Genomic DNA, 14507 nt, shown 5'->3' with positions numbered 1-14507 from the left:
TACGCTCGTTTACCTGTTGACAGATATATTCCTGGCGACGAATCATAAAATGCCGGAAAAAAGGAGCAGCGACCCAGCGCTCGAGGAGTGCGCTCGATGCGATAGAATTTTGATTAAGCGGCCCCGGCATGCCGGCACCGCGATGCATCCCGCGCGAAGTCTCTTGATTATTAAACAAGCACTCTGCATATAGAGCCCTGGCTCAAGCATACCCTCCACGATAAGCGAAAGTAAGCATTCTGGAATAATTCTTCCTGCAGAGTCGAGGAGCGATCCTTTCACCTCGAGGACCCGTCTCACGCTTCAGTTGGAGTTTTAACCGAGAATAGCAATTTAGATAATAATACATTATGGACTATTTCTCAAGAAACTTGGCATCATTCCGCTTCATTGTCCGAAATTTATTCTTCACTCTAAATTTTTTATTGAGAATTTTGTTGTTACTGGGATATCAAATGCCGAAAAAAATTTAAAAAGTTTTTAATCTTCCAGATTTTCATGTTATTATAAAAATTAAAGTTGTTATGTACGAAAGAATTTATTTAATAACTCTACTTTAATATTTTATTATTTTATCATTTAGTAGAGCATTTCTCGATCTACCAACTATTTTATTCGCCAACTTTGACTTGTTGACTTCTCTCTTTAAAGTTCGTTTCAACGTCTGTTAATACGTATTCCAAGAGTACGCCTGCACGATTGAGGTTGCAAAAGACATTGCCTTTTCAACTTGGAGGAATCCTGACGCGCGTCGTCGGAGATAGAGAAAGCGTAGCATCTTCTCCTCTCTTGTTAGAGAATTCGATTCTTCATACGAAAGCGGTTAAAGACGGCTCCTCAAAGGCACCGACCGAGCTACGGAATTACGAAAGGACCCGAAGGAAGACAGCCGTCGGTTACTTTCCGGACAGGCGATTCACGAAAGCGAAAAAACAGGATGCACTCGGTCGTACCTAGCGGTCGATCTTTCCACCGCACGGCAGATCGATCTCTCGATAACGCGGCTCTTAGTAATGTAGCTGTCAATCCCTTTAATTAAGGAACCTCAAGAGTATTGCTCGTAATGCCCGATGGGGATGATAGGGTGATGCTGCGAGCTTCGAATGTAGAAAAAGATGGAAGATCGCGGATGGATGGACAAGGGGAAGAATTATATTCAATTCTGTTGATCATTACCATGCTTTGCAAAAAAAAAAAAAAACGTATTCTCTATAATCGAAAAATTTATTTGGGCTCCTTTAGTTTCTTTATACGCTCCCACAATATTCTAAATATTATCTTGAAATATCAAATTTTAATTACACGTCGATTTGTTGCTAATGTATTGTATGTGAAATTCTTTAGCAATCATAATTATAATTGTTACATATAAAATCTATACTACTAAAATTTTTTTTTACTTTGAAATAAATTTATACTAATTGTAAAATGTAATTATGTTAAAGGTGTCACTTTTTAAATGAAGAAAGCGATCACAAGATTGTATCTTCTGATCACCTAATGCACCGCAATGTCGTTGCGGAGAAACGCCAGAATGTATCGCAACTTCACATAAAGTTGGTCGCTTCATTGAGAGATTAACAAGGAACCGTATGTTCTGTAGGTCGAAATAAATCCGGTTAAGATCCATGTCAGTTTGACACGACATATAACGCATCACGGACAAATATCTCCCTTCTCTCTCTTTTTGTCGTTAAACAGTTTCGTGAAAATCGTCGGTGCAAATATCGTACGGCGGTTCTCCGGCTCGGGATTGAGATTCCGCTTTGGCGACGTGGGTTTCCTTCGACTTTGGACGGCTGGCAATACGAAGGCGACTGTTATTGGAGGGTCTCCCTCCATCTCGCTCTGTCGCTCTTCTTCGCGTTCTGCGTTTCCTCCTCATACCGCTTCCGAACGTTCTCCTTTTTCCATCTATCGCTTCTACCTCCGGTCCTTCTACGAGCCGTTTCGCGCCGCTTCTGGGTGCTTCGTGAGTGTATCTCTCACTTGCCCGGAATACCTCGCGCGGTTGTATATTATGAGAAGAATTTTGTTTGGACAATGCAACCAGTTTAGTTACATTGATCTTTACGAGATCGCATCTAATGTGTCGTTTTCCTCCTTTAGCACATTCTCCTGGTTTATTTTACTCTGGGATATTCTTGTATATTCTAAGAAATTTTATTTTTGTATTTTTACAACTATATACATATATCTATATATATATATATATATAGTGACCATTGTCTATAATAATCAGAAGTTTCTGTACACTAGAGCTCTAGCTTAGCTTGTATGGAATATTGGAATCAAATTTTTAGGATTACCTACTGGTGTTTTTAAATTGTATAATAATAAATGTTTTAAATGTAACATTTTGCAACTTCATATCTTATTTAACTGTAGTATCACAACATTTGTTTAATTTAATCGGATTTCTTCACTTTTCCTTTTCTATACGTTAAAAAATTATTTTATAGATAAATGTTTATTTCATTTTAAGTGTAGAAAATATAAGAAACTCTCGCGTCTCTCAAACAGACAAAATTGTCCTATGTAATATTTTAATTATTTGAATATTTAAATATTTTAATATATACAAAACTCCTGACAGTCTTTGAAATCAGGATCCATCTCATATTATACAGATCTGCAGAGTTTAGATTCCTGAATCCCGATTCGGCCTTTCACTTTCAAGGTTAAATGCGTATGCACGCTACAAATTATATAGAATTCGAGATGCGCTAACGAGCAGTTCGGTGAGATTGACTCTGTTTTTTCGTGCACGGCTTGTTAAATTAACACGTTCATTCGAGTTCTCTTTTTTTGTTTTAAAGAGAATTCTGAGTTACCTTATAACTTTGGTGGAGTAAAAAGTATAGCGGTCGTTATACGATGGAAATTATCGTATGTTATCGTGTCGCGTTGTAATCTCCGAGTGAGAAAGGTTTTATATTACTGCGAACGTTATGACGCCATTAACTACTTGTTGCGAATTAGCGATTTATCACAGCAAGTACGGTATTACGATAGCAGTTTGTTTTTTTATGAACTTATTAATTTCTTTCTTTAACGTACAATTGCAGTATTATACATACTGTTACAATTACTTTATTTATATTCAAGAAAGAAATGCATTCTTTGCAAAAGAATCTAATATCAAAATTTATCTTCGTTTAAAAAAAAATTTAAATTTTTTTTATTAAAGTTTCTTTAATTATTAACAGAGATACCAAAATTTAATTACATATTCACATCAGATTCCGTTAAATTAAATTATCAAATATCTTAAATTTTATTAGATAAGGTAAGCAATTATTTCCCATACACGCAATCGCACATTTTATTCATATACATTCTTACTTTTTATCTATATATTCTTGCTTTTTCTCTTCTCTTCAGTCATGACGATTATTATAGGTAGCATAATGACTGACGTCTAGTAAGTCGCGTGACTGCGTGTCTTTTGACAAAAATGCGAATCACTATCGTTGCCTAAACAAAACCTTGACTATATGCGATAAATATGCGCACGCCTACCTTTTCACTGGACCAACAACGTACGAACAGGGCATCTCGGTCAAACCCGCGGGCGTGTTCGATCCCGGGTACCCGATAAAATAACAGAATAATCCCCTCCCCCCTCGGTGTACATATATATACATATACACACACACACACACACACACACACACACACACACAGATACATACATATGTATACATATATCGTTGAAACTGTACCGCCGCCGGTGGCACATTCAATTCTACGGAATCTCGTATCATCTGATATACACTTAATCCCTGGAGTGGAACAGTGACTGAAGCTGCGATTCCACAGAGCTACGCAGCGAGAGGGATTTGCCAACGAAGGATGGAAGGGAAAAGGTGATAGGCAATGTAGCGAGACAAAGAAAGAGAAAGAGAAAGAGAGAGAGAGAGAGAGAGAGAGAGAGAGAGAGGAAGGAAACGCGAATAAAGGATCAAATAAAAGCGAGATAAAATGCCTGACGGTAGCCGGATTGTCCAATAACGTTAGCTACCAGAGCTTTTTTTCGCCTAATGAACCACCAGCTTCATTATCACGCGGCAAATAGCTCGCGGAAAGGATACGCCGATGTTCGATCTTCGACTCTCCCGAATCCTTCCCGCCATTCTTGTATAGAGAGAAACGCGCACAATACTTTCGTTTAGCGTCAGTATTTTAATTAACCTTCTTTCTTCTTTTCACCATCTTACGATTAAGCTGCCTCGTGCCATTTGCACAATTATTTTTAATTAGAGAATGCGAAATTAATTTTTCTATATTACTATAGCAGGTTAATATTGTAAGATATTGCAAAGAATTTTTATAAAAAAGCCAATTTTTATTTATTTTTAACACTAGTTTAACTGCAATGGTCTTTTTTAGTATTAGATAGTATGTAGTATTAGATAGGTATAATAAAATACACATTTTACTCTAATTCAATTACAAAACACTAAAAGATAAATTATGTTGATGGCGCGCGTGAAAATTAATCTAGAACAGCATTCCAGGGTTAATGCTCTTTAACGCTCGAAAGCTTTACACACCATTGCACTACAAATATAATCCGTGTACTATTATGTCCACCGGTAAAATATTCAAAATGCAACTTCTCTTTAAATATATGTATATATAAATAGAATTATAATTAAATAAATACTATAAATTATTCCAAAATATTTCCATTTAAAAAATTTTAATAATTTATATCATTGTAATCAAGAAAGCAAGCTTTATAGATTACATATTAAAGAAAATCTAGTTATTGTTATCGTGTGCAATATTTTGCATATTTATGATATATATGTATTTTTGACGCTTCTGATATTATGACTGGAAAAAATACCACGAATTCGTGCGAGGGATCGAATGGAAATCGAAAAGTGTCGCAAAATCTGTTTTCCTGAAACTAGCTGGCTCGGCAGATGCGTTATGACAGAGTGGGTCGAGCATGGCTGATAAGGAACGTGCTTCGATTTAATGCGTTCGAAATTTCCCGGAAACCGGCAAAATAACAGGAAAGTACATCCTAACCATCGACTTCGCGAATCACAATGTTACAGCAAAAGAGGAAGTTCCAATCGCGTGATTACAGACATTTTTTCAAGATAACGCTCCATATTATTAATAGCGCTTAACTTTCCAAAATACGTTTTCGAGTTTGCTTGAGAGAACGAAAAACAGCTTTTACAAATTAATTTTTATTAATAAAAAGTTATGCATCTTGAAAAAAATTCTTGCGATTAGAGTTAAGAATTTATAAATATTTTTATAACGCCACTTACAAGGAAATTTTAACAGTTGACAGAATATTTTGTCTTAAATATATAGGAAAAATATTTCGTTATGTGTGTACAATAAAAAAAGGCGTCTAATTTAGATTCAAATGAGTTCTCATTGAGCTCATCCGATTTGAAAGAAATCAGCAGATTTTTGCCCGCTCTACCGCGAGAGCACTCGACTTTTCATTCCATTCTATTCGGAAGAGCAAACAAATTAATACTTTTTCTCACCGAGACGCGTTACGGTTATGCTTCCCGGCGATTGGCATTGAGCCCCCGCACAATGCCGGGCGCGTTGATGTGTGGATGGTTCTCGCGACGCGCTTCTCGAATGTCAATTAAAATATGCGATGGAAAATATCGAAACAATGAATCTGCCCGTCAGCAGATCGATGTATCGAAATCGATGCGTGCTCCAGCGATTTTTGCTTTGTTCCCGCATATTTTGTTTTCTCCTTTTTTTTTCCACAACTAACGTGCATTGTTTAGACCGCGTTCAAGCCTCGCGCGTTGGTTAAAATGAATTTTTACGGCGTGTCCCTGGTTTGTAAGCGGAGCAACCGCGATAAAGCGAAATTCCAACCGTCGATCGCTTTTGTAAATTCGGCTCTTCACACTCGCGTATCATTATCGGCGCAACGAAACGAGGGTTATCGATTAAATGTCCTATACGAGCCTATTAAGTCCCATCAGTATGTTTAAGTGGTACTTTAACGAATATTTGTATCCGGCTATCGTATAAAGGTTTTAGTAAAATACTGCAGAATGCGAAATCCAAAAAATTAATTAAAATGTATAGTAAACATTGTCAAACACAATTTATTAATAATTATCTCATTTGAATAAAAATATATTGAATTATGCTATTATAGATTCATATAAATATGTAAGAAGTCGCAATGTACGCTATATACGGATCTACACATAAAACATAAAACATCTATTACGTGAAAACAATTTACTCTGTTTCAGTGTTAAAAATAATCCTTCATCCAAATAGTCGATAGCATCTGGTATTACGTGACATGTGCACAAAATTTCTATATTTTTGGGGACATATATACTCACACACGGTTTTTCCACTATGATTTTCTTTCACGTCTTTCTCTCTCCTCTCTCTCTCTCTCTCTCTCTCTCTCTCTCTCTCTCTCTGCACGTAAATCTATTTACATTTTTAAAATTTTCCTCTCCTATCATTGTTACAATCGCGTAGACTTCAGCCTTATTCTCTCCTGATGACGCTCGTTAAATTCTTCTCGAAAAGCGGTGTGGATTAGTGCCTTTCGCTTGGCTGCTTTTTTCTCACGAACATATCACCGCGATCCGACTTTTCCCGTCGCTGCAGTCTACTGTCTGCAACGATATCGCCGTGGCCACCAAATATTTACAAAATGTGTCGGCCGGCGCGGCGCGGCGCCGCGTCGACCGCCCGATATCTTCGGACACTTCTCTTCGTCTGCGTTAAAGGGGCATACTCGAGTCTCGAGTACGCTCTCCGACGTTTACGTCTCTTAACGTTAAGCGCCTGGATAATAGTCGACTCGCTTCCGAGCTAATTTCGCAATTCGTGTGACCGCTGTCGTTTGATCGGGTGTTTAAACCTCGCTCGTTTCGGGTGCGGTTTTATTGTCCGTCTTCGCGACACGGCCCACGGCCGAGACCACAATAACGTGGTCGTCACGTTTGTTATTGCCAAAGACAACGAGATCTACTCGACTTTTGTTACAATTACAGTATTAGCTTTTCCTTATTTTTCTTGCGGACATTCAAAAGCGTCCATCTGCCTCGAATTGTTATATAACGTGCTAGGTAAAGGTTGAATCGTTCATTATAGTTTTGTTATTAAGCTTTGTATCGTCACGTGAAAAGACGCGGGCGGATTTCCGTTGAAGTGTCAATTTCGTTATCACGAATAAATTAATATTCAATATAACTATGTCATACGCGATATTATATACATCGATCTGCATCCTATGTTTTGCATTAATTTTAATCTATATATATCGCGACGTGAGCGTTATAATAGAAATATCATTTGGCGAAAGCTGATTTCGTAATCTGAGTACAAAATAAACTTCTAATAGAAACCTTGTGTATTCTGTGTATGCACAAAATTTATCTCCGCAATTTTTTGAAAAAATAAATTTTCTACAGACACCGGGATTAACTCATATTTCATTCATTGTTGTTTAAATAATGTCCAAATCGATGTTCATACGTATGTGTGCATCACGTATATATTATATATAATTTCATATTTATAAAGTATTATTGTTTCTATAAATAATTTTTACATTATTACAAACTATTCATGATCGATCAAATACGAGAAATGCTAAGCGAGATTAAATTTACTTTACCGAAATATAAATTAATTATGATGCGCACCACAAATTAAAAATTTTTTTCATCTAGCATCTTGCTAGATAAAAATGGCTAAAATCTCAACTTTTTAAATCTTTTCAGAAAATAAATATTTAAAAAATTGCGATAAAAGTTTTGCATAGCATATAATAGGTCGTGCAATCGAGATCATGCAATATCTGGCAAAATACCATGATATGAAAAGTCGATAAAATATTTATTCGACAAAATGCAATTTGCGAAGTATGTTTGAATAGTTCCATTTCAATAACTCCGTTTGCACAGCTAGCCGTTAGCCTATATGAATTAAAATAAATAAAATTTCACTACCGTCTCTATAGATCTATCAAAGATACGTGGAGGGGAAAAAAAGTTAGACAGAACGTTTGTTCGAACGTTAGCTCACGTATTTTCTCTCTTTCGAGAAATTTCCATCCGTGTCTCTACATATTATTTCCGTGAAGGCCGAAGCACGGAGGCGAGCTAAAATTAAAACGAATTACATCAAAAGGGATATCGAAAAAGATTTAATTTCGAACGAATCACCGTTCGCGTACGTCACGCGCGAAAAGATCCATGTATTGAGATTTCATCCAACGTTCGAGGCAGTAGAGTGAAATAAAGCACCTAGTCGACAAATTCAAACGAACTCGATAATGAATTCGCGACAAGCCGGCCGTGTGTTCTTCTCGTTGTAGGCTTTTATTCGATACAAAGTCGTCGAATAGTAATATATCTATAGATTACCTACTGGCGTTTAATTCCATCTGTTCATCGATGCAAATATCGGCGTCCACGGTAATCGATAACTCTTTCGTCGTTGAATTGTTACCAGATAATGGTATACGGAGTAATTTTGAGAAATCGACAAATTTTTCTATATGACCGATTTAAAGTTGATCCTTTTTTCAACAGAAATTTGATTAAGTGACACGTCTTTTTAAATTTTTATAGTAAATTTAGAATTTTTAATAATAAATTAATAATAAATCTTGTAGCAAAAAAGCCTTGTGATAAAAATCAAAATACAGCTTGCGTATTTTAGTATATACAGGCTGAGGTAATAATTTTGCTGGAAATCCGAGTGGCGTGACGCGCACTACTTCCCTCAAATTGGCATAATCGAGAGACATTAAGTGGTTGATCGACTATTTAAAGCGACACGTTTAAGTCTCGAGACGTCGTACTGCGGTTCTTCTCGCCGCAAGGTGCCTGTCGGGGGCCATTAACCTTATTACGCACGCTTAACCCGTTCACGTCAGAGCACATGCATAGTTACTACAAGATACCATGATGACGGGAAGGTTTTTTCGACTAATGTTGCGAAATAAGAAAATTGCTCCCTTTATTATGACATTCTACTCAATTCAAGCTTCATTTCAATGTTGATAATCAGTGAGTATATAATGTAAGAAATATAATTGTGATTGATAGTAAACCATTTAAAACAAAATATAACGCTTAATAATTATTTCATAACTTGCGCATAGAAAATCGCGCGATTTTAATTTGTTATCGTGAGATACAGAATTTCAAGATTGTTTTAAAAACGATAAAAATTGTAAACAAACATACACAATTGTATTGCACTCGTTAAAATCGGGCGCGGTCCTTTTAATGTGTTAATTTCTGATGATATAACATTCCCCGCCCAATAATCTCGCCAGATGATATCTCTCAAGCGTTTCTATACGGAACGGAAATAAAAGTCTTTCGCGTACCTGCTGTTGAAGCGCTTAAAATGAACAATAATGGGATATCATGTGTGGAGAATTTTCTTGCTTTCTTACGAGCATCTCGAAAAGGGTCCTTTTCGTGTCTGCTCTCGCCGGGGTCCATAAGCCGCACAATAGAGTCAATGACATGCATTCTCATAAACTCCGAAGAGGCCGCGGGACGTCGCGGTTGGCTCTCTCTGCATGTTGTCAAAATGTATTCCGAGAAAACTGATGAAAAGAATGGTGGCTACAGGCCAGAGAATGGGATAACGAAAAATGGCTGATCGATGTCTTATTTAATCAAGTGTTCTGACTTCTCGTTTAATATCCATGGAAAAGAAAATGAAGAATTGTTCGGTGTGATCAATTGTTAGACGATCGATACGTTCGTATTGTTCATATCGCGTTATTAAGCGTACACATATAAAAGCATTATTTATTCTGAGTGGCAATAAAATCTTTGATCTTTAAATACAAATCTTCGTCCATGGCTTTTAAGCAACAATTAATATAATTAAATTTTTATTTTAACATTCTGTATATTTCACTAATTTTCGATTTCAATAATTTTATGTAACTTGACATAATAATAAAATTCGAATTCTAAGTTTATACTCTAAAACAAAACGTATTATACTTAAAATTAAATAAAAAGACAAAATATATATTTGCATTCCTACTGCAATTTACGACAAAGTCTTGATTTTAAATTACTTAAGATTGAAAAATTGTAATAATCGATATGTTGATTTTTCTGTTAAAGAAAAATCGACCTCTGATGAATATTAACTTTGAATATTAACTTTCGTCAAACAATTTGTAGATTAGAAGTTTAACGGTGTACCGTAGTTTGCACAAGTCTATATATTAAATGTGTATTGTAATCGCTATATATCGTAATATCTTCTACAGTGATGCGTAGTCTACATAAATCTCATAGTCTCAATTCCTTTTTTAATGAAAAGAAGCTTACATAGCTTCGAAGATTAAATGAAAGAGCACAAATTTACATTTCGCGAACGAATTTATAATGATTCACAGCAAAATTAAACGGCTGATGCGACTTAATACCCATTAAAAATAATTTTAGATATTTCCTGACGTATTTATACGTTATTCACGTCGATGCTCGTTGTTGTCTCGAAGCAGTCGTTCGAGGTACCGAAATAATTAAGAAAAACGTCACTGCGAGCATTCGTCGATTATCCGTGAGCGTATGCGCGTATATTTGGAATGATGACAGAAAACGCGAGGTTGTTTAGGTCTAGGTGGTTTTCGTGCTGGGGCACTCGTAATTTCTTGCGCTGTTCTTTCGAAACGAACCCCTCCTCTCTTCCGTCATTGCGCATCCAGCACGAAAAAGGTGCGCTCGCATCGCCGACGACAAGAAGATCCCGGCGAATAACGACCGCTCATTCGTCGGTGCCTTTTATATGTATACAAACGACATCGCATCGCTCCAGATCGATTTAACTGTCTCTCGCTTGCTTATGTATTTATTCGATCATATTTGAATAATTGGCCACCCGTTAGGGCCACTGCTTAATAAGTGGCTAGCTTGCCTCACGTGATTTATGTCGATGAGAAAGAGAAAAGAAGAAAACGAATTTTTCGTTGAAGAATAGAAAATTATACTAAATAGTTTATAATATCGCGGGTGAAATATATAACAAGCAATCGATATTTCGTATTGTGTAAACTATATTTTTACGTAATCTCTTATTTTCAAGAGATTACTTTCACATTTAAATTATACATAGATGTAAATCTTTAAATGTAATAATATAAGATATAAGATTTTATACTTTTAGAATATTATTACTTTTTTTCAATTATGCATTTGGTTGTTAAATGATTAAATATTGTCTTTTAAAGCATTTAACTATCCTATATATTTCAAAGCTTAAATTTTAGTAATAAACTTGTTTTATATTTCATTGATTTTGACTAATTGCATTTTAGTATATATATTTAAAATTATAGATGAAGAAAATTATAAATATATTACGTTCTATTATAAATAAAAAACACATTTACAAAAGAGAGTTATCACGTACCTATATTAAAACGTATTATATTATATATAGATATAAGCCGCTTATTTTAAAGGTGGCGTAGATTCAGTTTCAAAATCTTGGTAAGATAAATATACCGCAGCAGTTTGCATACTCATCTCATTAAAATTCATGATATTACAAAATTCGACTTGCGCTGCTTCGAAAATAAGCTATACGTATATTATTTTCTCATCTTTGGAGCAAATTTATAAAAAATAACATATAACATAAAAAATATGTCTTATTGGTTAGTAAGGTGGCTTGTTCAAATTTTGAAAAAGTGGGCCAACTTCACAGACGTAAAGTGGCTTGTTATGGTTCGCTACAGTGTAAGTCTATGAATGAATAGGTCGCTACATAAGTCGCTAATAAGTTTATAAATAGATTGCTGCAGTATATAAGTCCATAAATAGGTATAATGAAAGGTTGCTTGTGATGCAAAAAGACTTATTATTTGCCTCAGCGTCATTCTTGTCTTTATCGCTAGGCTATTAGGGGAGGCATACTGCCATTATCTTTATCAATACGACATTATAGCGGCCAAGCCTTTTTGCGATGAGTCGGAGCATGTATTCTCATCAACCGAGACGAGCAAATCACGTGAGTGCATCTGCTGGATAGACGTTAGAAAAGCTGAGAGACAATTTTCTTTCGAGCGCACAAGCTATCGCATTTCGGAATGCCTTGCTGCTTTTTAAATATATGTACATGAAGACGTAATATTTTGTTGTTTCTTTTTAATCAAGTGCCTACCTAATAAATATTTATAAAAAGAGGAAAATTTATCCTATTCGATAAACTAAAAAATATATAAATAACGAAAATTTTTACATTTCTGTTGTCGGAATACGGACAGTTTGGCAATTATGATTCTTATTAGCGATTTTTATTTTCACCTGGACTGTCACGATTTTATTTTTAAAAATATCTCTTTTCTCTGAACTTGAAAATATCTTTTCCCCATCTTTTATATGTATATATATGAAAATGGTTTAAAAAAAGAAAAAATATCAGAAGATTTCTTGTCGTCTACATATTTCATGACACATTTAAACTTCAACCTTTTAAATCCTTTGTATATTATTATCTGCGTTCCTTCTAGCTTTATATTATCCATGTTTCATAATAATTTGTGATTTTATGCTTTTATCATTATCTCTCGGGCTCTCCTTATACTCCTGATACTCGTTCTCTTGGTTTACACCAAGGAATAAATAATTGTTGTGCTACAGTTTCTTTTTTCAGTGGGTTTGTCGCGGGTATGACGCAAACTTGAGATATGGATCAAGGAGCGTAACCAGTATATCCGCTTATGACGGTTTATAAAAATGCATGCGTACCTTGGTGAGTGCATCAAGAGGGAATGCCGAGATACACACACCCCCTCCCCTCCCACTCCCCCCTCGTGTTTGTGTACATATCGACAGCTCGCGGGAGTATATGCTCCTTCAACACACTCAACGCAGATACTCAACTCAGACCGCAAACACTAGAGCGCCACGCTCCGCAAAATAAAATGACGCCGTATATATGTACGACGCCCTCATAACTTGCAAAAAATGCATGGAACACCACGTACGGCGCATAATGCGTTCGATCCAAAAAATCTCTTGGGCGAATGTTCCAATTACTTTCAGGTAGACTGGGATTTTCCGTGTTTTACATAATCATAGCCCAGTATTGGACGCCCATATTTTTTCGACGTGAACGAAACGTCATTTCACAAACCACGGATACGCGCCGGAGCTACGTTGCAGCCAGATTAAATCCTGTCTTTCGCGCAAAAATAAGTTCTTCCCTATAACGAATAAATATACGGATAGTTCGTTCGCTAATTCTATTCGCGTCTTTCTCGGAATATTTTGCAGAGACGAGATTTTCCTACGTGCCCGCATAAACGAGACACCGCGACATTTACTGATGTTTATGAATAATTATTATCGCGCGTAATTAAAAAGCTTTACAAATTACGTAAAAATAAGATAAAATAGGGTATTTAAATTATTTCATCTGAAAATATGAGCTGCATATACTGCAGAAATCTTTTAATTCTGTTAATGATACTGATGAATAATGTATCGCGAAAGAAATTCAGACGTATCCATTTGCGTATTGATTATAGAACGCAGCTTCTGCATTCTTTCATGAGCTTTTGAACTTTTTTAAATTCAAGAAATCTTAGTATAGTTGACATTATATCTATCATGCAATCGCTTTTTAAGAATAACTTCGTATACATAAATTAACGTTTGCCAACGTAAGAAAAAATTTTTTATTTGTTTGAAGTAGCTCGAGAAGAAGATAATATTTACCACGGGGAACAAGTATCTTCTGATTAAAAGTAACAAAATGGCCAATTTTCGAGCAATCAAATAAAGATTTGTTGAAATATAGTTGAAAAATAAAATAAAAACAACTTGTTTATCAAAAATTTAAAAGTTATAAAATATTGTTAACGTTTTGAAACATACTTAGTCTTCTTCAGAACATTACAACAAAACGTCACAAGAAATCTCATTAAAATATCAAATAAAATAATTACATCTTACATTTATTTTATCTTTTAATGCAATTCTAGGTGGTTTTTTGTCATAATGTTCTGACGAAGGCCAAGTGTGGTCCAAATATTAACAGTATTTTTGTAACTTTTAAATAAACAAGTTTGTTTTTATTTTGTTTTTTAACATCCTTATTTGATTGCTCAAAAATTCGCCGTTTGTCTCTTTTATTAACTGTTTGCTTTCATCGAGCGTGACATAATTCCTTTCATCCTTTGATTAAGTTCGCTCCAAAGGTATATTTTAAGATCAGATTGTCAACATGGTTGTAGAAATTTTTTGAAAATCTCAGAACTTTCCCCGAGGCCGTTATGCAAGTATTAATTATATCAATCATAACTTCTAATGACTTACCGTCTCGGTGTTACCGTGCGTTGCCACGAAGTTACTGCCACGCAGAATTGGCTGAATCCCCTGAAAGCACGGAAAAAGTAATACAATTATAGCTGCGATCTGTATATAAGATACGGCATAACTTTTACGCAGTTATTACTTAGCTCGTTAGAAATTAATTCGAAA

This window comes from Temnothorax curvispinosus, unplaced genomic scaffold (assembly GCF_003070985.1).
Source record: "Temnothorax curvispinosus isolate PA1 unplaced genomic scaffold, ASM307098v1 QBEX01011959.1, whole genome shotgun sequence".
NCBI classification, from domain to species: domain Eukaryota; kingdom Metazoa; phylum Arthropoda; class Insecta; order Hymenoptera; family Formicidae; genus Temnothorax; species Temnothorax curvispinosus.
The sequence above is the reverse complement of the archived record's forward strand: the minus strand, read 5'-3'. Positions refer to the sequence as shown.